General features: G+C 44.3%; 1 protein-coding gene across 2 annotated transcripts in view; it reads right to left on the bottom strand.

Moving 5' to 3' along the window:
• WIPF3 (WAS/WASL interacting protein family member 3) overlaps positions 1-20,946 on the bottom strand; it is a 109,669-nt gene extending 88,723 nt beyond the window's left edge. Inside the window, exon 1 of one of the 2 annotated variants that reach the window (XM_040352933.1) lies at positions 20,597-20,946. The gene's annotated coding sequence lies outside the window, so the exon portion shown is untranslated. The remainder of the gene's footprint in view (positions 1-20,596) is intronic. The other variant, XM_040352935.1, reaches the window with a different exon arrangement.
• Between the last annotated feature and the right edge of the window lie 3,781 nt (positions 20,947-24,727).

The raw sequence follows: 24,727 nt of genomic DNA, 5'->3' as shown, positions 1-24,727 counted from the left end.
AAATAGGGCCAGCGGCCACACCTAGCCACTGACAGCCACAGCAAGAATCTACTATTCTCACCAGCCCTAATCACCGGTGTGATTGCAAGTGAAAGTGATTGTAAAGTCTCATTTTTTTCCCTATAAAAATAACAAACATGTTATACTTACCTGCTTTGTTGAAGTGGTTTTGCACAGAGAAGCCCACATCCTCCTCTTTCTGGGTCCCTCTTCTGTGATCCTGGCCCCTCCCTCCTGTTCAGTGCCCCCACAATAAGCAGATTGCTATGGGGACACTCAAGCCGAGTCTCAGATCACTGTGTCCATTCAGACATGGCGCCCCCTCCCTCCCCTGATTGGTTAGCTGACTTTGATTGACAGTAGTGGGAGCCAATGGTGCCGCTGCTGTGTCTCAGCCAATCAGGAAGAAGAATCTCAGACAGCAGAGACACTCGTGGACATCGCTGGACAGAGAGGGACCTCAGGTGAGTATTAGAGGTAGGGCTGGACTGGGACAGAAATTTGGCCCTGGACTTCATCCAGACTGGGCCACTTTGACAGGTCTCTCCCATGGCGGCCGGACAACTTCCGCACCCCCCCCCCCCCCCGGCCACCCAAGCCCCTTCTCCCCCTTCACTAGTCACTAGCCTTTCTACTTTATTAGAGTAGAACGGCTGGTACTGGTACTCTTATAGGCAGTACCAGTGGGGAAGCTAAACATTATTTCACCCGGGGCAAACAATCAGTTTGGTGCCCCCCCTTATGGGACAAGATTAGGCAGAAGTGAGAAACTCCCAGGCCATAGCTGTTGAGTCCTCCCCTTGCGTTTTGTTCCCCCCAGATGAGCGCTGCGCAGAGGGAGAGACAGAGGAGCAGAGGGGGGCGGCAGTCCGCTGTCACTGAAGCCGGCCCACTGAGCCATCGGCCCACCGGAAAACTCCCTGTAGTTCCAATGGCCAGTCCATCCCTGATTAGGGGGCTGCTGCACACAGAAGGCTTTTTATCGTAATGCAAAGAATGCATTAAGATAAAAAAAAACTCTGCCTTTACAGCCCCTTTAAGCCTTCATGCATGTTAAAGCAGCCACTTGAACGCTCTACTAAAAGCCCGTTTGACAGGATGACAGCACAGGATCACAGGTTGGGAAATGGTGACATAGGTGAGTCACCCTATATCAGGAAGTGCCTGAACAAGGACATTCATGGCAGGATCGCCAGGTATTATTTTATTCATTTTATTTTATTATTATTTTTTTCAAAGCTGCATATCAATACAAATTAAAATGACTGTTGAAATTTCATTGATATGTTGAAGCTTATTATTGTGATTGGGTTTACATAAAGGTATGAAAAGCCACTCTCCCATACTATTTGACTACAAAGCGTTATGCCTTCTAGTTTATACATTTGCTTATATTAGCTTGTACTCAGGGATGTTAGATTGGAGCCCCTGGATACATTCACCGTAACAATTTCAGAAAGGTATAATGCTTCCATATTAGACAGCACTTGCCTCTCTGAAAAGTGCTGCGCAGTTATACAGCCACATAAAGTACACAATAATTCCCAACAGAGATGCTGAATCAGCAGTGATTACATACAAGGTAATTACCGGGACCACCAGCAGAGCATATTGATACCATTCCATTGAATTATGTCGATCAGCAGCTTGCGCGGCTCATACATATGAATAATTAGCAAGCATCTTTGAGGCATTCCACAGCTGCTAACTGGTACAAAACGTTCTCTGATGTATTTCATTCCAAGAGCGAGAGCACTTATTAAAGGAAATATTAAAAATGTCCTTATGTTTCCGGAACTAGATGAACATTCTTTTTTAAACCTCACCGAAAGCATAACGCTACAAATAGATACTGCACTACACAACAGAAGACTGCATACTTTCTCCTACTCCCCTGATTAAGAAAAGTCACCTATGCTTTATGATAGGCCTACCCAAACTAGCATCAGAAAAGTGGGGCAGGTGGCATTACCATTGGTGAGATGTATTGTACATTTTTTTTTTTTTTTACCAACAACAGAAAAATAGTTGCCCAAGACAGCATTTCAGGAGAACAACCTCATGCCAACCGTGAAGCATGGTGGTGGAAATGTCATGGTTTTAGGATTATTTGCTGTGTCAATGGCTGGGCAGCTTGCAGTCATTGCATCAACTATGAATTAGTATCAAAGTATGCTTGATGAGAATGTGAGGCCAACTCTACAATAGTTGAAGTTGAACTGGAAACAAACAACTTGCAACTGAAAAAATTTTAAAAGGATGAGTGGTCAAAAATGTAATCAAGTCAAAGTCAGAGACTGACCCCCTACCAATCAAAACCTGCTCACGCACAGCCTGCATCTTGCCTCACAGACTGAACAGTCTATGTAATACAGGTACACAAAGTGTCTGCACAGTATCCTGTAACCCCACCCCCCACTGATGCAAGGTCATGTATGAGAACCTTTTAACCATGTAAGATAAGATGCATCGATTCTCAAAATAAGCAAAAGTAGTTATGGTGCCTGCATAGTTATAACTGTACTATAAAGTGTTTGTAACATTGTATTTCACAACTACGTTGAAACGTGTAGCTCCTCAGCTAATGAGCTGCTAGTATCTAGCTACTGTAGGGCCTTGTTTTACATGTGCAGTCTATGCTACCCTTCTGAAAAGTGATCCTCTGTGAGTCTGTGGAATGCCTTTTCAGAGGATGGTAGAGCAGTGGTTGCCAGGCAGTCAGGAGGCAATACTGCCTTGTAACGGTCACCACCGTTTACGACCTTCCATCAACCACGACAGCTTATCTGACACTCCAATCAACAGGACCCGATCCATCCCATTTCCCAGAGTAACCGAGACACACAGCTCTGGGTTCTGGTTTCAAATGTATGAACACTTTTAAATGGTTAGCTCTCAAGTTTATATACAGTTTACAAGGAATGTTTCAGTAATCACAGGAACAATCAAACTCTCCACTCACACATCACACACTGGGGGGGCTTCAATACACCTTCAGATGGGCTAATTACTAAACATTCCAGAAATTTCGGCGACGGTCTATAATTAACATGACCTAATCACTACACCTGAGAAGTCACATTCCTTTATTAATAGAATTCAAACAAAACACCATCACACAATGATTTCCCCTCAATCCACTTTAGACAGACGGTCTGTCTCCGACAGAAAGGTATTCACACCTGATCATCAATAGGCTTTAAACAGTGTTATCACACAATGAAAGGCCTTTCAGGAGCCAGCCTCATTTAACAACTCAATAGCCTGGGCTAAGCATTAAAAGAGTCATTCTATTGACCGGTAGGGTCAGAATAAACCAACACTTTGCAATATCTCAAGATCCTGCAATATGAGCCATCAGTAATGTCCCCTGTCATGTAATTTCTAATTAATATTTCTCAGTCACCCTATGCCCAAAAGGGACACAGGATGACCCTAGACACAAGAGTTATTAGTGACGCTGGCACAGGAGTACCCCTCATCCTTCCAAAGTCTCTGTTTGTCACGGGTCATTCCGTTACATGCCTGAAGACCTGTTTTTTTTAAAGCGGTTGTAAACCGCTTAATGTTTTATTTTATTTTTTTAACTTTCCTGCAAGGCAAAGGCATCACATACTAGCATATTATGTCAAACTTACCTGAAATCTGAGTCTTCCAGCAATGCGGTGTGAACGCTGGAGACAGCTTCCACCTTCACCCATCTTGCTTTCGGGTTCACGGACTCCGACTCTGTGACGGCCGGACCCGCGATAATGTCACGCTTGCGCATGCGCGCAGAAACCGCCGGTCACTGCACAGAGCGCATGCGCAAGTGATGTCACTGGCTGCATCTACAGTAAATATCTCCTAAACGGTGCACATTTAGGAGATATTTACACTATCTATAGGTAAGCCTTATTATAGGCTTACCCATAGGTAAAATTCAAAGAACACCACACTGCAGCCATGAGCAATGTGTTTGGCTTGTGGTCGCAGTGCAGCTTCATCCACTTGAATGGATCGCATTTGCGGGGGATCCACCTGCCAAATGTGGCAATCTGTATAATTTTCACTGCGCCTCAACCACATCCATGTGAACTAACATGGGCCACTGGCTTAGTTGGGGGCTTGGCAGTTGGTAAACTGCCTACCTACCTAGATGAAAGAAGTCTTATACTGTAGGGGTCTAACTAGGAAAGATCAAATTGCAATCTTTATTTAAATGAAAAAAATAAACTCCATGGTGCTGCACATGATCAGTTATGACACCAACCATTTGAGGGTTTGATAGTTTGGTTGAGAGCACATCTAATGTGACAGTTACATTTCTGGTTGTTTTTTAAAACCATTATGGTCAATGGGTTTAAAGAAGAGTCCCCCCCCCCCCACCAAAAGATTAAAAGTCAGCAGCTACAGATACTGTAGCTGCTGACTTTTAATATTAGGACACTTAACTGTCCTGGAATTCAGCAATGTCGGCATCCCATCTGATGTTTCCATCAGCTGTCGAGTGCTGCCGCCGCCATTGCCGGATAGGGAACCCAGCAGTAGCCGGGACCCTACTGCACGTGCACGAAGAACGCTGCACTTTCATATTGGCCCGGCGGCAGCAGGGGAAGAGGAGGAGGGGGCAAAACTTCTGATGGACCCCGCCGCAGCGAGGTCCGACAGAAGTGGGGAAAGGGTACCTGTCAAAAACAGGAACCTGCTACCCACCACCCCCGAAAGGGATTTTTTTTTGCTTTTAACATTCAACTTTGGAATTAATGGACTTTATCAAGAAAAACAAAAAACACACGGTTAGGAATTTGGAAAACACAATATAAATTTAATTTGGGTACAGTGTTGCATGACTGCACAATCGCCAGTTAAAATAGCCCAATGCCGAACTAAAAAAAAAAAATGGCCTGGTCATGAAGGGGGTAAACCCTTCCAGAGCTCTAGTGGTTAATCTGGCGCACAGTGACAGGCCAGAGTGGGGCCACTGAGTTCCTCTAACACAGTGGTTCTCAACCTGGGGGTCGGGACCCCCTCGGGGGTCAAATAAAGATTTGCCAAGGGTCACTGAATCCTGGGCTGTTCCTGAAGACCGCACCACTCTCCCAGCCTTTTTGCGGCCGCCCAGCAAGGCCATCCCTGGAGCCTGTGGCTGCCCAGCTGGACTGTTACTGGAGCCCGCGGCCGCCCACTCAGCCTCTTAGCAGGCGCCCATTCAGTTCACGGCATGGCTGGGGGGGGGGGGGGCGGAGACTAGAGGTCAGCTGGCTGGTGGGGAATGTGAAGTGGGAGGGGCTGCAGGAGACCCTATCTCCTGATTTCGGCATAGGTGTCACTGCTACAAGACACCACGAAGTCGGAGACACAGTGAGTAACACTACCTGCGATTATATTTGCCATTAAAGGGACTTAAAGTGGAGTTCCACCCATTTTTTTTATGTATGTCTGTGCTGCATGCCCTAATCTCATAGTGTTCAGAATGGACAATTTTTTTTTATTTTGTTGCTTGTAAATACCTTTATTTTGTAGTCCTTCATTACTTCCTCCTCCTTATTAGCCTAGGCTATTAAGTCACATGGCTATTCGCAAGGGTTTCTGGGATGGGCATCATGTATCCCAGTAGTCCTTGTAAATAGCCTATTTGCATAGAGAAGGGGCGGCAACTTCCTCTGACACTCCCGTTGCTAGGGAAACCTGACTGAAACCTATTACATTGCTTGTGCAGCACTGAGCATGTGCGAGATCTGCAAGGCTGAAATCCAGGAAGTCATACAGTCTGGCTTCATGATGCCCACACTTAAGATGGCCACGGTCTATTTCTAGATTATAAACTAACTAAATGCTCTAACAACCTAACAAAACGGACCTTAGTTTACAGACTAACTTTACTAGACTACATTAAGCTTGTGTATTACAGGGGTATTTATATTTAAAAAGTGAAATTGCGGGTGGAACTCCCCTTTAAGAAGCGCTAAATGTCTGAGGATTAGGGGCGTAAATTACTTTTCTTGGGTGCTGATAACCCACGCTACGAAAATTATTTTACTGTTAGGGGTCCCCACAACTGGGGGAATTTTATCAAGGGGTCACGACACTAGAAGGTTGAGAACCACTGCTCTAACAGGTACAGGAATCTGTCGCAATCTCCGACATTTGTGTGCAGAAATACGACACGATTCTAAATAGTATCTATGTATACTATATATTGCAGGGAATGTGTTTTCTCCTGTGTTCATACATGTGTACATATCCTGATCAGGTAATAATGAATGTGAAGAGGCATTTATCACTTGTATGTCACATGAGATAGCATTGCACAGTGTTGCTTCCACTAGTCAATGTACTAAAATATTATATAATAAATAATAATGGTAATATAATAAATATGATATAATAAAATAGTCAATGGTGTAAAATAGACTAAATGAGGAAACACAGTGTGGAAAAACCTGTCTGCGTCCTCCTACATAAGCAACTGACAATATACAGATCTTGTTTCCCGCTACCTCTATCAGTCACTATTCATGGACCATGACCGCAAGTAAAGGAACATGTTATTTATGTCACAGTATGCTTCCTCCTGCATTTAGCAACTTCAGCAGGTAGTTACTATGGATAGAACCAGCATAGAGGTACAATTAGATCAGAGCATTAGATTACACAGCCATCATGTGAACAGAGGTCTTTCATTTTACTAATGCCCCGTACACACCATCACTTTATGTGATGAAAAAAAACGACACTTTCTGTGAAGTAAAAAATGACGTTTTTGAAACTTCAATTTTCAAAGACGAAGTTGCCTACACACCATCGTTTTTCTCACAATGTTCTTGCAAAGTGAGGTTACGTTCCACCACGTTTTACCATTGAAGTAGCTTCTGGGCATGCGTGGATGAAAAAACGTCTTACAAAACGACGTTTTTTGCTACACACGGTCAATTTCTGTGAAGTAAAAAGTGCACTTTTGAAAAACGACACATAAAATTGAAGCATGCTTCAATTATTTTTGGTCGTTTTTTACAAGACATAAAACAACGTTTTCCCCCACACACAGTCAATTAAAGTGACGTTTTTAAAAACGTAATTTTTTTTCATCACATAAAGTGATGGTGTGTATGCGGCATTACAGATAAAGACAATTTATCAGTCCCTTTACAATTCAGGTTTCCATCCCATCACTAAATTAGGCCCCACTCATTTAATATTGCTTTAGGTGTTACCAGGGGCACTGTTAGAAATCACGGGGCCCCGTACAGCCTACCTCACGCCCCCCCCCCCGTGCAAAAATTACAGTGCAATGCAATTTAAGGTACGAGCGATCCTGTCCCATGTACTGTAAAGACCAGTGCTCTTCTGACAGGAAGGGAGAACAAAATGCAGCACACCTCTCAGGCCGCGTACACACGGTCAAACAAAACCGATGAGAATGGTCCAAAATTTTAAAACATGCTTTAAAATCGAACCGATGGCCCGCTGCCCGATCGGTCCAAACCGATGGTTAGTACAGAAAGCATCGGTTCAAAACCCGCGCATGCTCAGAATCAAGTCGACGCATGCTTGGAAGCATTGAACTTCGTTTTATTCAGCACGCCGTGTGTTTGACGTCACCGTGTTCTGACCCGGTTTTTGGAACGATGGTGTGTACGCACATCAGACCATCAGGCCACTTCAGCGATGAACCGATGGAAATGGCCTGTCGGACCATTCTCATCGGTTTGGAACGACCGTGTGTACGCGGCCTCACTGGCACTTCTTCTCTCACTGCTCCAGCCTCCAAGGGAGAGGGGGCAGGGGAAGGTGCTCAGCAGCGGCTGGCCGAGGGGGGGGGGGGCATAACTGAAATGTGGGCACAACAACCCACCCCAGAATCCCCTAAATCCAGCCCTGTGTCTCTCATCTAGCAGCTAAAAACCGGTGGGAGGGAGAGAAACCAGCTTTGAGTTGCTGTGTGAGAGATGCTGTCATTCTTCATTCTATGCTTCACCAATCCTCCTGCTGTCCGGGCCCCCCTGTGTGCCCAGGCCCCCTATAGGAGGACTGGTGGTCCCCCCTATCAGCGGCCCTGGGTGTTACTAAACCCACAAGAGTAAAATCAGTGTGTATATGTAGTAAAGCATGCTTGTTATACTCACTGTGGAACCTAAGGGGTTAATCCCCTGCATTGTGTAAAAGGGCTGCTTGATCCTTTGGAGACAGACTGCACATGCTCGGTTTGGTGTGTATTGGACCCTTCTGCTGTGTGCTCCACGGTCGCCCCCTGAGTTATGTAAACCGGCTCCAATGAGAGCAGGTCACACTCCCCTGTCATGCGAGTTGGATGCGGGGAAACCTGCTTCCAATTCACATACGTGTGAACCCAGCCTCAAAGACAGACTGTACTGTGGGCACAGCATCACAGCTGCAGCAAGGTTTTCTCATCCAGGTGGTACCATGCTTGCTTGTAGGTGGGCAGTTAGGGGGTGGTAAGAATGCAGATCAACCACCTATTTTTACCACCTCTTGTCCCCCCCCATGTGAAAGATGCCCACTGTGCACCCATTCTGTGTATTCCTCACCAAGGTGCTTACTCAGATGCTTAACCAGGCCAGAGAAAGAACAAAAAAAAATCTTCAGACTGACTTCTAGTAGTTAAATAAAATGGTTTGATTTGTTTCCTTCTCTGCGGCCTAAACCTTTGCTCTTTGTACATTTTTTCCCCGCTGATCCTTTATAACCCTTCCAGTCTATAACTATCTCCTGAAGTATGTCCTCAGTCTCTAATCCTCTCCTGTAGCGTATTTACAGTCTCTGACCATCTCTTGTAACACGCCCGTATCCTTCGATCAGTTCCTGTTGTGTGTTTCTACTTTCTGACAGCTCTCTGTTGCAATACACTTACTACATACTGTCTTATTATTATTTATTTCAGGTACTTATATAGCGTAACATCAATTTACGCAGCGCTTTACATATACAGTACATTGTACATTCACATCTTGTCATTTAGTGATGTCAGGGGCCGCACTTATGGCCCCGATACCAAAAAAGATGACCACCACTGGCCTAGGGGAATGCGGACGCCCCCCACACTGACCTAATGGGAGAAATTTGTTTTACTTTTAGTCCTTTCTTTTCCTTGTTTGTGAAGTTACCTGCATGGGAAGAGCACCTTCCACACGCATTATTTACAGTATCTCTGGTGCAATAAAGATACATACACATACATATAAAATATATACTCCACCTTGGGGTAGATTCAGATAGATTAGCGGATCTTTAGATCTGCGTAATCTATCTGATTTACGATCCGCCGGCGCAAGTTTGAGAGGCTAGTGCTGTATTCAGAAAGCACTTGCCTCTAAAGTTGCGCCGGCGGATCGTAAATCCCCTGGCGGAATTCAAATTCCGCGGCTAGAGGGAGTGTAGTATTTAAATCAGGCGCGTCCCCGCGCCGATCTAACTGCGCATGCGCCGCCGGCTAAATTTCCCAGCGTGCAATGCTCCAAATGACGTCGCTAGAACGTCATTGGTTTAGACGGGAACGTAAATTACGTCCATCCGTATTCGTGACCGACTTACGCAAACGACGTAAAATTTCAAAACTCGGCGCGGGAACGACGGCCATACTTAACATAGGATACGCCGCATATAGCAGGGCTAACTATCCGCTGGAAAAAGCCGAACGCAAACGACGTAAAAAAAAAGCGACGGGCGGGCGTTCGTTTCTGAATCGGCGGATCTCCTCATTTGCATATTCGTTGCGTATACAAATGGAAGCACCACCTAGCGGCCGGCGGGAGATTGCAGCCTAAGATCCGACGGTGTAAGTCACTTACACCTGTCAGGTCTAAGGGAGATCTATGCGGAACCTGATTCTATAAATCAGGCGCATAGATCCGACCGTCGGATCTCAGAGATACGGCGGCGTATCAGGAGATAAGGGGAGTGTTTAATTGGTAACAGGTGAGTATATAACTGTCTGTAAAAACTCCATAAGAGCTGGCTCCTTGCTAAGAGTAGATCTGTGGAATTTCTGATCAGAAGTGGGATTTTTGAATACAAGTGATGAGTTAAAAACCAGGATTTGCTGTTAGCTGCTTTTAACTGTTTGTGCTTGAAAGTGTTGAATTGTTTGTCTCATTTCTCTGACACTTTTTAAACAGCTTTCTTTTTTTTCTTTCTGCTAATTAAGGGGAGTGTTTAATTGGTAACAGGTGAGTATATAAGTGTCTGTAAAAACTCCATAAGAGCTGGCTCCTTGCTAAGAGTAGATCTGTGGAATTTCTGATCAGAAGTGGGATTTTTGAATACAAGTGATGAGTTAAAAACCAGGAGTTTAAAACAAGAGTTAAGACAGGAGTCTTCTAAAACTGTAAGTAACTTCTTAAACTTCCTACAAGTAATTGTATTGTAACTGGGAAATGAGTGCTAGCAGGGTTGAAGGGTTTGCTCAGTGCACAGTGTGTCACATGTATGCAAAATTGGTGCAACAGCTCCAAGATGGATACCGCTGTGACAGATGTGAGCAGGTTGCCCTTCTGGAAGCTCGTATTAGAGATCTGGAGGAGCAAGTTGCAACACTGGGTAGAAATGACAACCTTGAAAGGGGTTCTCTGCTCGCTGAGCAGGTGGTCAGTAAGGTTGATGTGGAGGGTGGAGGGGCAAGTCAGGATTATCAGATAGGGAGATGGGTTAATGTAGCTAGAGGGAGTGGAAGGGGTGTGCAGAAAGGGAAGGCCAGTCCTGTATTTGTGCATCAAAACAAATTTGCCAATTTGGGTGATGATGTGGAGGTGGCAAACACAGAGGTGGCAGCCCTAGATGTTACTGCTACCCCTAACAGCCGGGAGAGCAACCCATCTAGTAGAGGTGGGGAGGGGAGTGCAGGTAGGCCTAGACAGTTGGTGGTAATAGGGGATTCTATAATCAGAAGGACTGATAGAATAATTTGTCGCCAGGATCGCTTCAACCGAATGGTTTGCTGTCTCCCTGGTGCCAGGGTTCGGCATGTGGTGGACCGGGTGGATAAATTACTGGGAGGGGCTGGGCATGACCCAGCTGTCTTGGTCCACGTTGGAACCAATGACAGTATACATGGAAGGTGGAGGCTCCTTAAGAATCAATTTAAAGAACTAGGCTGCAAGATGAAGGGAAGGACCTCCAAGGTGATATTCTCTGAAATATTGCCTGTGCCATGCGCAACACAGGAAAGGCAGGGGGAGATTAGAGAGCTGAATGCATGGCTAAAGACCTGGTGTAGGAAGGAGGGATTTGGGTTTCTAGAGCACTGGGATGACTTTTCATTGGGGTGCAACCTATATGCTAAGGACGGTTTGCACTTGAATGGAAGGGGGTCTGCTGTGCTGGGGGAGAGGTTTATGGGAATGCTGGAGGAGTATTTAAACTAGGATTGAGGGGGGAGGGTGAACTAGAATTACATCGGGTACACAGGTCAGCTAGGGGTAAGACATTAATGGAGAGTGGAATGGGGATAGATGGGGGGAGGGTCATGGCAGGTGACAAGAAAGTTCCCATGTTGCAAACAGCCATTGGAAATAATAGTGCCATTTGTACTACTATAAATTATATGAAAAACACTAGAGAAAAATGTAACAATACATTTAAGTGTTTGTTCACCAATGCCAGAAGTCTGCCAAGCAAAACAGGTGAGTTGGAAGCTCTGGTGCATGAGGAGAGCTATGATGTAATCGGTATTGCTGAAACTTGGCTTCAATCCTCACATGACTGGGCTATTAATATTCCTGGCTATGCTCTCTTTCGGAAAGACAGGGTAAAAAGGAAAGGTGGAGGGGTCTGTCTCTATGTGAGAAGTGACCTCAAAGCAAGCGTGAAAGAGAACCTGGTTGATGGAGAGTGTGGTGAGGCTGAAGCATTATGGGTGGAACTGCATACAGATGTGCGTAGTTCAAAATTAATCATTGGAGTTTGTTATAAACCACCCAATGTTAATGAGGAGGTGGAGACTCAGCTCCTTGCACAGATGGAAAGGGCTGCAAGGGCTGGGACGGTGATAATAATGGGGGATTTTAACTACCCAGAAATTGACTGGATTAATGGCACTTCTGGGACAGTTAAAGGACAAAAATTTAAAAACCTATTGCAGGACAATTTTATGGTGCAGTTTATTGAGGCCCCAACTAGGAATGATGCTCTGTTGGACCTGATAATCTCAAACCATGCAGAGCTTATTACTAATGTTCAGATAAAGGAACACCTGGGTAGCAGTGATCATAACATGATTTCATTTAATGTTAACTATAAGCAGGAAATACATACAGGAAATATTAAAACACTAAATTTTAAGAGAGCAAATTTTCCAAGGATGAGGGCTGCTCTCCAGGACTTGGACTGGGAGGGACTATTGACACAGATGAACACAGAACAGAAATGGGAATTTTTCAAAAAGACTGTGTGGAACCTCACTGCAAAGTATGTTCCCATGGGCAATAAATTTAAAAGGCTAAAAATAAAACCTATGTGGCTCACGGGCAAAGTTAAAAAAGCTATAAACAATAAGAAAGTAGCTTTTAAAAAATATAAAAATGAAGGAACACTAGTGTTGTTTAAATGTTACAAAGAATATAACAGGATATGTAAAAAGGAAATCAAGGATGCAAAAATTCAAAATGAACGTCAGATTGCAAAAGATAGTAGGACAAACCCCAAAAAATTCTTTAAATATATTAATAGTAAAAAGGTGAAGTCTGAGCATGTAGGCCCCTTACAAAATAATCTAGAGTGGGTGACTGGGGACAAAGAGAAGGCAAATTTATTAAATGCTTTCTTCAGCTCTGTGTATACAATGGAGCATGGGGGAGCTCATGTCCAAAATGGGGGTGGGAGTGACACAGCCCCAAATCCACAATGGCTCAAAAGTGATATGGTCCAGAAATATTTAGACAGAATAAAGGTGGATAAAGCACCTGGACCAGATGGCATCCACCCACGGATCCTAGGTGAGTTGAGCTCTGTCATTTCAAAGCCACTGTATCTAATATTTAGGGACTCATTAATGACAGGAATAGTACCACTGGATTGGCGTAGAGCCAATGTGGTGCCTATATTTAAAAAGAGAACAAAGTCTTTACCAAGTAACTATAGACCTGTTAGTCTAACTTCTATAGTTGGGAAGATACTGGAACGTTTAATAAAAGACCACATGGATGAGTTCTTGCAGGAAAAAAACTATTTAAGCAGCAGACAACATGGATTCATGAAAGACAGAAGTTGTCAGACAAACCTGATTTCCTTTTATGAAGAGGTAAGTAAAACCCTGGACAGAGGCGTGGCTGTGGACGTGATATATTTGGATTTTGCAAAAGCGTTCGATACAGTTCCGCACACACGGCTCATGTGTAAGGTAAGGTCTACAGGATTGGATATATCAGTTTGTAAATGGATAGAAAATTGGCTGAAAGCCAGAATTCAGAGAGTCGTGGTTAATGATTCTTACTCTGAATGGTCCAATGTTATCAGTGGTGTACCCCAAGGTTCAGTGCTGGGACCCTTACTTTTCAATATATTTATAAATGATATTGGGTCTGGGATCAAAAGTAACATTTCTGTCTTTGCAGATGACACCAAGCTATGCAGTGGAATAACGTCCTTGCAGGATGTCTCCAATTTACAAGCTGACCTCAATGCTCTGTCCAATTGGGCGACTGAGTGGCAGATGAGGTTTAATGTTGATAAATGTAAAGTTATGCACTTGGGGGCTAAGAATATGCATGCATCATACATACTAGGGGGAGTACAACTGGGGGGATCTGTAGTGGAGAAGGATCTGGGGGTTTTAGTTGATCATAAGCTCAATAATGGCATGCAATGCCAAGCTGCGGTTTCCAAAGCGAGCAAAGTCCTTTCTTGTATTAAGAGAGGTATGGACTCCAGAGACAGAGATATAATTTTGCCCCTGTACAAATCATTAGTAAGACCTCATCTGGAATATGCAGTTCAGTTTTGGGCACCAGTTCTCAAAAAGGATATCGGAGAACTGGAGAAAGTGCAGAGAAGAGCAACCAAACTGATAAGAGGCATGGAGGAGCTCAGCTATGAGGAAAGATTAGAAGAACTAAATCTATTCACTCTTGAGAAGAGGAGAATTAGAGGGGATATGATCAACATGTACAAATATATAAGAGGTCCATACAGTGTACTTGGTGTTGAGTTATTCACTTTACGGTCAACACTGAGGACAAGGGGGCACTCTTTACGTCTAGAGGAAAAGAGATTTCACCTCCAAATACGGAAAGGTTTTTTCACAGTAAGAGCTGTGAAAATGTGGAACAGACTCCCTCCAGAGGTGGTTCTGGCCAGCTCAGTAGATTGCTTTAAGAAAGGCCTGGATTCCTTCCTAAATGTACATAAAATAACTGAGTACTAAGATTTGTAGGTAAAGTTGATCCAGGGTAAATCCGATTGCCTCTCGGGGGATCAGGAAGGAATTTTTTCCCCTGCTGTAGCAAATTGGATCATGCTCTGCTGGGGTTTTTTGCCTTCCTCTGGATCAACTGTGGGTATGGAGTTGGGTGTATGGGATTGTATTGTGTTTTTTATTTTGTTTGTTTATTTTTTTGAGGTTGAACTGGATGGACTTGTGTCTTTTTTCGACCTGACTAACTATGTAACTATGTATGTATCTCTATCTGAATCTGCCCCAGTGTCTTTATCTCCTTATAGAGATCTGTTGAAAACGTTGATGACTTCCCATCAGGGCTGGGACAAGAGGTGGGCAAGAGGGATGGCTACCCTGGGTATTGTGGTATCATGTGAGTTGGAGGGGGCACAAGGAGATTTGGTAGGGGGGGGGTTGTGTTCAGAAGGGGAATTCGGGAAGCGGCTGGGGGTGAGAATTGTTTCAGAAGGACAAATTTGGGTAGGTAGTGCTTGGAGTGGTGATTTGGGGGATTTGTGTTGGGAAGGGGGACGGGGGAATTTGTACTAGGATGGGGGACTTGGGGGGGTTTGTGCTATAAAGTAATATGGTAGAGGTGAAATATTTTTTTCTGGGGGAAAGGGGGGATTTGTGCTAGTAGGGATGATGGGGGGGGGGGATTTGTGCTAGGAGGGGAAATTTGTAGGGGAGGGGTCTGTGCTAGGATGGGGGATTGGGGAGGGGGATTTGTGCTAGTAGGGATGTTGGGGGGGGGGGGATTTGTGCTAGGAGGGGAAATTTGTAGGGGAATGGTCTGTGCTAGGATGGGGGATTGGGGAGGGGGATTTGTGCTGGAAGGGGGGGATTTGGAGAGCAAGGGGGAGAATTTGTGCTTGGAGAGGAATATATTTTTTGGGGGGGTTGGGCATTTGTGCTGGTGGCATATGGGGGGGAGAGAGGATTTGAGCTGGGTGCTTAGGAGGTGAGCATGCAAATTAGTGGGGGGATTTTCGATGACACATAATGCTCATACATCTTGGGGGGGGGGGGCAATTTGGCATGTTTGCCCTTGGTTCTAGTTGACCTTGTCTCGGCACTGCCCCACATACAGGTCTGCAAAGTGTTGCTGCACCACACAATACTTGACACACTTCTCTTCCCTACAATGCCAACAACTAATTCGCCCGTTTAGTAGGAGTGTCTATTCTTTCATATAAGGGATTGTTGTTTCGTTAAACTTGAAGCTGAGTAATATTATGTAGTCAGTTCAATGATAATATTACTCAATGTATTTTACGTATATACTAAAATATATTTTACACACACATGGTGAAGATGAGATACATGACCTCCCAATGTTGACCCTAGATTTATTTGTTCATTATAGAACAGGGGTAGGCAACCTGGGGCCCTCCAGCTGTTGTGGAACTACATTTCCCATGAGGCATTACAAGGCTGGCAGTTACAATTACTTCCAGAGGCATGATGGGACTTGTAGTTCTGCAACAGCTGGCGGGCTCCAGGTTGCCTACCCCTGTTATAGAACATGAAAACAAATGTTTTAAATATAGCACAGCTTGGAAAGAGTTCAAATGTTATGTAATGCCTGACCTCATATCTCTTCCCCAAAGTTATGTCACTTAACAAACCAGATGACAGAGACAAGTAAAAATCCAGGAGGGGGACATATACAGGAGCACAAACAGAGGGGTACGGCCGCCTTCCCAGACACGGCTTAGAAAAGTGGGGGACAGATCTTGGGGGATAACAGCTTGTCTGCACATACAGTATACTATGTATGTCACATCTCTAACAGATCACCTATAGGAAGAAGGTAGGTAAACAACAAAATAAAAAATTATCATCATCATCATAATGCCACGATCACGATTCTGCCACACCATCCCCATTCATTCTGTTGCGTCGCATGAATGTGTTTTCTGTGTGTTTTTATGCGATTTCATGCGATATTCACCTGAATGGGTTGCCCTACAAGTCACAAACGCCTCCAAAGAAGCTCCTGCGCCTTTTTTTGGTGTGTAGAGCCTGGTGCATTTTTAAAAACATGTGTTTTGCCATAAGCGAACAAGTGCGCTTGCTTGCTACATTTGGGGTGGTATAAACAATCAATGGCGCCGCAACATACGTTTTTCACATGTTTCTGGGAATGCACATGTTTCTAGATTGGATGCGAATTCTGCATGCACAATAAAAACAATAGGCTATTAATAACAACATAATAATAATAACTCTAGGATGAGTGAGTGAAAAACGTATATAGCGCAACACATGCGAACTGAATCGCCTCTGGGCGCTGTGCCCATTCTGTGGGTGAAACCCTTTGACCTCAGAAGAGATGGGTTTTAATCTTTCTCCTGAAGGCCAAGTGGTCCGACTCCAAACGGATGGTGGTTGGTAGAGCATTCCACAGTCGTGGTCCCTGGACTGCAAACCTTCGATCTCCTTTGGACTTGTATCTGGCCTTGGGTATCTGGAGGAGGTTTTGATTGGTGGATCGCAGAATACGATTGGGGTTATGAGCTTTTATTTTTTCGCATAGATATTGGGGGGCGTTTCCTTGAATACACTTATGCGTTAGGCAGAGTGCCTCGAAGGAGATTCTGGCCTGGATTCAGAGAGATCGGCGCATGTTTAGATAGGCGTAGCGCATCTCATATGCGCTACGCCGACGTAACATTGAGAGGCAAGCTGAGTATTCACAAAGCACTTGCTTCCATATTTACGCCGGCGTAACGTAAATGGGCTGGCAAAAACCCGCGTAATTCAAAGTAGCAAGGCAGTGGGCGTGTTGTATTATAATGAAGCGTGACCCCATGTAAATGCATGGCCGAACGAACAGCGCATGCGCGCGCATGCTCAGAATCACGTTGAATTTACTCCCTAAGATACGCCGGGTCCATTCATGCAACGTGAACGTAACCTATGCCCAGCCCTATTCACGTACGACTTACGTAAACGACGTAAAATACGACGATGTTCCCGCGCCCATACCTTAACATGACTTATTCCTGCTTTATAAGGGGTAAACTTACGCCGGACGTACGCCTTACGTAAACGGCATAGCTTACTGCGACGGGCGCAAGTACGTTTGTGAATCGGCGTATCTAGCTCATTTACATGTTCAACGCGTAAATCAACAGAAGCGCCCCTAGCGGCCACCGTAAATATGCACCCAAGATACGACGGCGTAGAAGACTTACGTCGGTTGTATCTTGCCAAAATTCAGGCGTATCTGCTTTCCTGAATAAGCGTATAGATACGAAGGCGCACATTTGGATTTACGATGGCGTATCTGGAGATACGTCGTCGTAAGTCCTTTCTGAATTTTGGGCCTCTGTCTTTTACCGGCAACCAATGAAGGGATCTCAGTGAAGGTGAGATTGATTCCCATGGTTTTTTGCCGGTCACTAATCGAGCGGCCGTATTTTTATAACGACTTGCAGACGAGTGATTTGGAATTTGGGGAGTCCGAGATAGAGGGCATTTGCGTAGTCAAGTCTGGAATTGATAATTGTTCCCACCACAACTGCAATGTCTTCTTTCGGGATAAAGGGCGTGAGTCTGCGTAGTAGGCGCAGCAGATGGTGGGATCCGCTCACTACTGACCCTATTTGTGCATCCATTGTCATGTAGGTATCGAAAATGACTCTGAGACTTTTGACTTTGGAGCTAGGGGTGATAGTTTTACCCAGAATGGGCGGGGGTGACCATGTTGTCGTCGGATGATTTTTCCGGTTGGCTTGAAACAGGAGAAGCTCTGTTTTCGAACCGTTGAGTTTAAGATAACTCTTTGTCATCCAATTTTCTATCAGAGTAAGGCATTTCTCAAAAGTCCGAGAGAATGATCCTTTTTGTTGCATATGCGAAAATACAGTTGTGTATCATCCGCGAGTCCGAGTGATAGAGTAACTTCTGGTTGCTGATGATTTCAAAAAGAGGGCGGAGATAAATATTGAACAGAACAGGTGACAAAGGGGATCCCTGAGGGACTCCACATGATACTGTCCGTTTTTCAGAAGTGAAAGGCCCCAGTTTCACTATTTGTGACCGGTTTTCCAAGAAGGAGGAGAACTAAGCTAAATCACCTTCCGTGACTCTGGCTACTTCATCATAGTTCTGTTGTACCAAAAGCAGCCATAGCAATACAAAAATAAAAAGAGCAACAATGATAAATCTAGGATCTTAGGGCCAAATCCACAAATATCGGGCGCAACTTAAATCTTCCGATTTAAGTTACACCGCCGCAAAATTTCTCCCTAAGTGCCCGATCCACAAAGCACTTACCTTGAAATTTGCGGCGGTGTAACTTAAATGTGTCCGGCGCAAGGCGTGCCGAATCTAATGGGGCGAGTCCCATTTAAATTAGGCGCGCTCCCGCGCCGGACGTACTGCGCATGCTCCGTCGGGTAACTTACCCGACGTGCATTGCGCTAACTGACGTCGCTCCGACGTCATTTGCTTAGACGTTAACGTAAATGGCGTCCAGCGCCATTCACGAACGTCTTACGCAAACGACGAAGAATTTAAATTTCGACGCGGGAACGACGGCCATACTTAACATGGCTTAAGAGAACTAGGGCTCAGCCCTAGTTTTACGCAGCGTAACTCGACGTAAACGACGTAGATTTAGAGCGACGGGCCCGTCGGAACGTTCGTGGATCGCCGTAAGTGTTCATTTGCATATTCTAGGCTGGCCGCAATGGCCTCGCCACCTAGCGGCCGGCCTAGAATTGCATCCTTAAGATCCGACAGTGTAATTCAATTACACATGTCGATTCTTCTGCCTATCTATGGTAAACTGATTCTGTGGATCAGTTCCATAGATAGAGACAGGGATACAACGGCGTATCAGTAGATACGCCGGCGTATCCCTTTTGTGGAATACCCCCTTAGTTCTGCTGTATCTGAAGTAGTTATTGCAATAATAATAATAATAAAAAAAAAGATGAATAATATAATAGCCACAGCAATAAAATAATAATAATAATAATAATAATAATAATAATAATAATTCTAGAATCACAGTTATATATATATATATATATATATATATATATATATATATATATATATATATATATATATATATATATATAAATAAAACGTTATGTCACTTATAAAACCAGATAACAGTGGCATGTAAAAATCCAGGAGGGGGCATATACAAACAGAGGGGTACAGCCGCCCTCCCAGACACAGCTGAGAAAAGTGGGGGACAGATCTTGGGGGGTAACAGCTTGTCTGCTATATATCTATATAACCATAACTATATATACTATATATATATATATATATATATATATATATATATATATATATATATATATTAGTTCTGCTGTGTCTAAAGTAGCCATAGCAATACAATATTAATATCAATCATCATAATAATATGATTAATAATTCCAGAATATTTATGAAGCAGCCGTAGCAATAAAAAATAAAAAGAGCAACAATGATGGATCTGGGATCTCAGTTCTAAAACGGTAAGTACTGCATTGATTTTAAAAAAAACACCCAATTCTGCTTCCCGTAATTATCCTCAATCTAATGTTAAAAAATTTTTTTGGGTGAACCCCCGCTTTAAAGTAGCCTTAGAAAATAAAATAAGAGAAAGAATAATAAATAATAATAATAATAAATCCAGGATGAATAATATAATAGCCATAGCAATACAATAATAATATTGATTCTAGAATCACAGTTCTATACTTAAAGTAGCCTTAGAAAATAAAAGAAAGAATAATAAATAATAATAATTCCAGGATGTATAATCTAATAGCCATAGCAATACAAAATCAATAATAATACATATTAATAATAATTCCACATTGTATATATATTCTAGGATCTTGGTTCTGCTGTGTCTGCAGTAGCCGTAGCAATAAATTATTAATGATAATAATCATCATAATAATATGAATAATAATTGCAGGATCTTGGTTCTGCTGTTTATGAAGCAGCCATAGCAATACAATGTAATAATAATAACAATAACAATGTAATAATAATAATAATAATAACAATAACAATGTAATAAAATGTGTGAAGTGTAGGAGGGGGTTGTTCTGTACGAAGTCTCCATAGTAATACAGAGTTCTCTGCCTTCTATAGAGTGTAGTTACACTTTGTATCTCCTCTATACACACATATAGAAGTGACAGATGACAGGCGGTGACACACACAGAACAGATTGTGGGAGATCGGGGCCATTCCCAGGGAACATACCGGAGGACAAACCTTGGCAGGCAGGTAGGTCGGTGCAGTCCGTGTCCAGAAGTCGGTGGCCTGTGTCCGGGGCAGGTGACAGTCCCTGGTATTCTCTCCCCGCCCGGTAGTGTCTCCTGTAGTAGTGTGCCCCCTGTGGTCTCCCCCTGCACTGCACTATGTACACAGCGCTGATCTCTGATCTCCGGTCTCCGTGTCCCCTCCGGTCAGTAGAGTTGTGTGATCTGTGGGCGGTGCTGGCAGTGAGTAATGGGCGGAGAGTGGGCGGATCTCCATGGATGGGTGTCAGTGACACCTGTTGTATGGCAGGGTACGGCGATCACTCCCAGCCTCCTCCCTAACCGGAATGTCCGCTCTCACTGCAATCGTTCAGCACTTGAACTGTTCATGTAAAGTGATTGGACAGGAGTGTGGGAGAACCTCCAATCAGAATTCATCATTTAATATGGAACACTGAGATGTACATACCTCATCCATAGAGACACTGGGGCACAGGCGCTCCTAGTACAGTACAACGAGGGAACAATGTGATTTTGTCATTTGGGAATAGAGCAAGGGAGGGTTATAACCCCTGTCAGATTTTTTGCCATCTGTGTCCCATTTGGGAGATTTCCCCTCACTTCCTGTCCTATAGGCAAATCAGGAAGTGAGACAAAATCTCTCCAAAGTGAGGAAATCTATGGCTGCCTTCAGAATTAGCATCCCTATTTCTCTTCTCTTCCTGTTCTGGTGACAACACACAATTTGGGAATTTCTTCCTCTTTCACTCTCTGTTAATGATGAGCAGGACACATAGTGTGTGTGTGTGGGGGGGGGGGGGGGGGCAGTGCTACAAACCTGACAGGGGTTCTAATCCTTCTCCACTCTACACAACACTAAAAAATAAAGTATTACCTTTAGTTATACTTTAAAGTGTAACTAAAGATGCAACTTTTTTTTTGTTTTTAGGTAAAGTGGAGGGGGATTATAACCCCTGTCAGTTTTTATTGCTGTCTGTGTCCCCGTTAGGCAGATTTCCCCTCTCTGTTTGTCCTGTTTATTATTATTATTATTTCAGGTACTTATATAGCGCTGTCAATTTACACAGCGCTTTACATATACAGTACATTGTACATTCACATCAGTCCCTCAACGAACTTACAATCTAAGGTCCCTAACTCACATTCATATACTAGGAACAATTTAGACAGGAGCCAATTAACCACTTCATTACTGGGCACTTAAACCCCCTTCGTGCCCAGACCAATTTTCAGCTTTCAGCGCTGACGCATTTTGAATGACAATTGCGCGGTCATACAACACTGTACCCAAATTATATTTTTATCATTTTTTTCCCCACAAAGAGAGCTTTCTTTTGGTGGTATTTGATCATCTCTGCGATTTTTATTTTTTGTGCTATAAACAAAAAAAGACAGAAAATTTTGAAAAAAAAAAACACAATGGGGTAGATCCACAAAGAAATTACGCCGGCGTATCTATTGATACGCCGGCGTAATTTCAAAAATCCTGCGTCGTATCTTTGTTTTGAATCCTCAAAACAAGATACGACGGCATCCCGGCTAGATCCGACAGGCGTACGTCTTCGTATGCCTTCGGATCTTAGATGCAATTTTTCGGCGGCCGCTAGGTTGCGTTTCCGTCGAAATCCGCGTCGAGTATGCAAATTGGCTATTTACGGCGATCCACGAACGTACGTCCGGCCGGCGCATTTTTTCCGTTGTTTGCGTTCAGCTTTTTCCGGCGTATAGTTAAAGCTGCTATACTGAGGCGTACTCGAAGTTAAGTATGGCCGTCCTTCCCGCGTACAATTTTGAATTTTTTACGTCGTTTGCGTAAGTCGTTTGCGAATAGGAATTTGCGTAGAATGACGTCACCGTCGTAAGCATTGGCGGGTTCCGGTTTAATTTCGAGCATGCGCACTGGGATACCCCAGGGACGGCGCATGCGCAGTTCCAAAAAAACTTTGTTTACGTCGGGTCACGACGTATTAACATAAAACACGCCCCCATTAGATCCATTTGAATTTCGCCCCCTTACGCCGTGATAGATACACTACGCCGCCGTAACTTATGGCGCGGATTCGTTGTGGATTCCATTTTAAAAAGATAAGTTACGGTGGCGTAGCGTATCTTAGATACGCTGCGCCTGGCGCAGATGTCTGTGGATCTGCCCCAATATTTTTTACTTTTTGTTATAATAATATCCCAATTAAAAAAATAATAATTTCCCTCGGTTTAGGCCAATACGTATTCTTCTACATATTTTTGTTAAACAAAAATCGCAATAAGCGTATATTGATTGGTTTGTGCAAAAGTTATAGCGTTTACAAAATAGGGGATAGATTTATGATTTTTTTTTTTACTAGTAATGGCGGCGATCTGCGATTTTTTATTTTTTTTGTCAGGCCTGCGATATTGCGGCGGACGTATCGGACACTTTTGACACAATTTTGGGACCATTCACATTTATACAGCGAGCAGTGCTATAAAATGCACTAATTACTGTATAAATGTGACTGGCAGTGAAGGGGTTAACACTAGGGGGTGAGGAAGGGGTTAAATGTATTCCCTGGGTGTGTTCTAACTCTGTGTGGAGGAGGACTGACTGGGGGAGGTGACTGATGCTGTGTCCCTATGTACAAGAGACACAGCATCGGTCTCCTCTCTCTCTGACAGGCTGCCAGGCACGCGCATCGGCTTCCCAGCGATGCGCCGGGCACAGTGTTTGCCCGCTGCGCGCCCCCAGCGGTGCGCACGGGGAATGTAAACAACAGGTCGTCCAGGGACGTCCACCCGGCACTTGAGAGACGCGCTGTGGACGTCTTTCGTCAACAGCGTGGATCTCAAGTGGTTAACCTCCCAGCATGTCTTTGTAGTGTGGGAGGAAACCGGAGTGCCCGGAGGAAACCCACGCAGGCACAGGGAGAACATGCAAACTCCAGGCAGGTAGTGTTGTGGTTGGGATTTGAACCAGCGACCTTTGTTTACCCTTATTATTGAAAGTGAACATAAAGGAAAATCCCAAATTTTTGGGTTGGCCTCAGAAAAGTAATAGAGGGGAAATCTTCCAATGGGGACACACGTTCTGGGGATCTGGAGTCCCCAAGGAATTCCCTTAAACCTTCAGTGTGCAGCTCCTCCCTCAGCTCCCCTAATACTTACTTGAGCCCCATCGTGATCCAGCAAAGTGCATGAGGGTAGGGCAGCGACTCTCCATGAACTCTTCCTCCTCATTGGCTGAGACAGCAGCGGGAACAATTGGCTCCCACTGCTGTCAATCATAGCTAGTGAGCCAATGAGGAGAGAGAGGGGGCGGGGCCGAGTCACAGGTCTTGTGAATGAATGCTCTGGGGGCAGGAGCGCCAGAGGGTGACCTAAGCAGAAAAGGATTGGGGCTGCTCTGTGCAGGTAAGTAAAACATGTTTGTTATTTTTTTTTAAATGCCTTTAACCACCTCAATACTGGACACTTACACCCCCTTCCTGCCCAGGCCATTTTTCAGCTTTCAGCGCTGTCACACTTTGAATTGAAATTGCGCCGTGATGCTACACTGTACCCATATGAACTTGTTATAATTTTATTCACACAAATAGAGCTTTCTTTTGGTGGTATTTAAAGCGGAGGTCCGCCAAAATTCTTTTTTTAAAGTCAGCAGCTACTAATACTGCAGCTGCTGACGTTTAATATTAGAACACTTACCTGTCCAGCGCTTCCGCAATGTCCTCCCCCGAAGCCGATCTGTCCCTCGGCTCTCGGGTGGAGGTGCCGCCATCTTCGGTAAGGGAATCAGGAAGTGAAGCCTTGTGACTTCACTTCCTGGTTCCCTACTGCACATGTTCAAGTCACGCTGCGCAATATCATTGGTCCCTGCTGTCTTCTGGGACCTGTGTGTCTCCCAGAAGACAGCTGGGGGGCCAAGGGAGGGGCCAGACATGGTGTAGATCACCATGGATACTGCGATGATCTATGCCTGCAAGTAGGAGCAATGATCAGTGATGATCAGTGCCCTGATTACATACTTAGATGTCCCCTGTGAGGAGATGTCGCTGATCGCCTCTCCTCTCCTCGCACTCTGTCAGTGTGACGTGAGGAGCGACAATTACCGGCATCCCCGTGTTTTTTTCATGTGACC

This window comes from Rana temporaria, chromosome 5 (assembly GCF_905171775.1).
Source record: "Rana temporaria chromosome 5, aRanTem1.1, whole genome shotgun sequence".
Taxonomy (NCBI): domain Eukaryota; kingdom Metazoa; phylum Chordata; class Amphibia; order Anura; family Ranidae; genus Rana; species Rana temporaria.
Note: the sequence above shows the minus strand (reverse complement) of the source record. Positions and strands in the feature narration are given on the sequence as shown.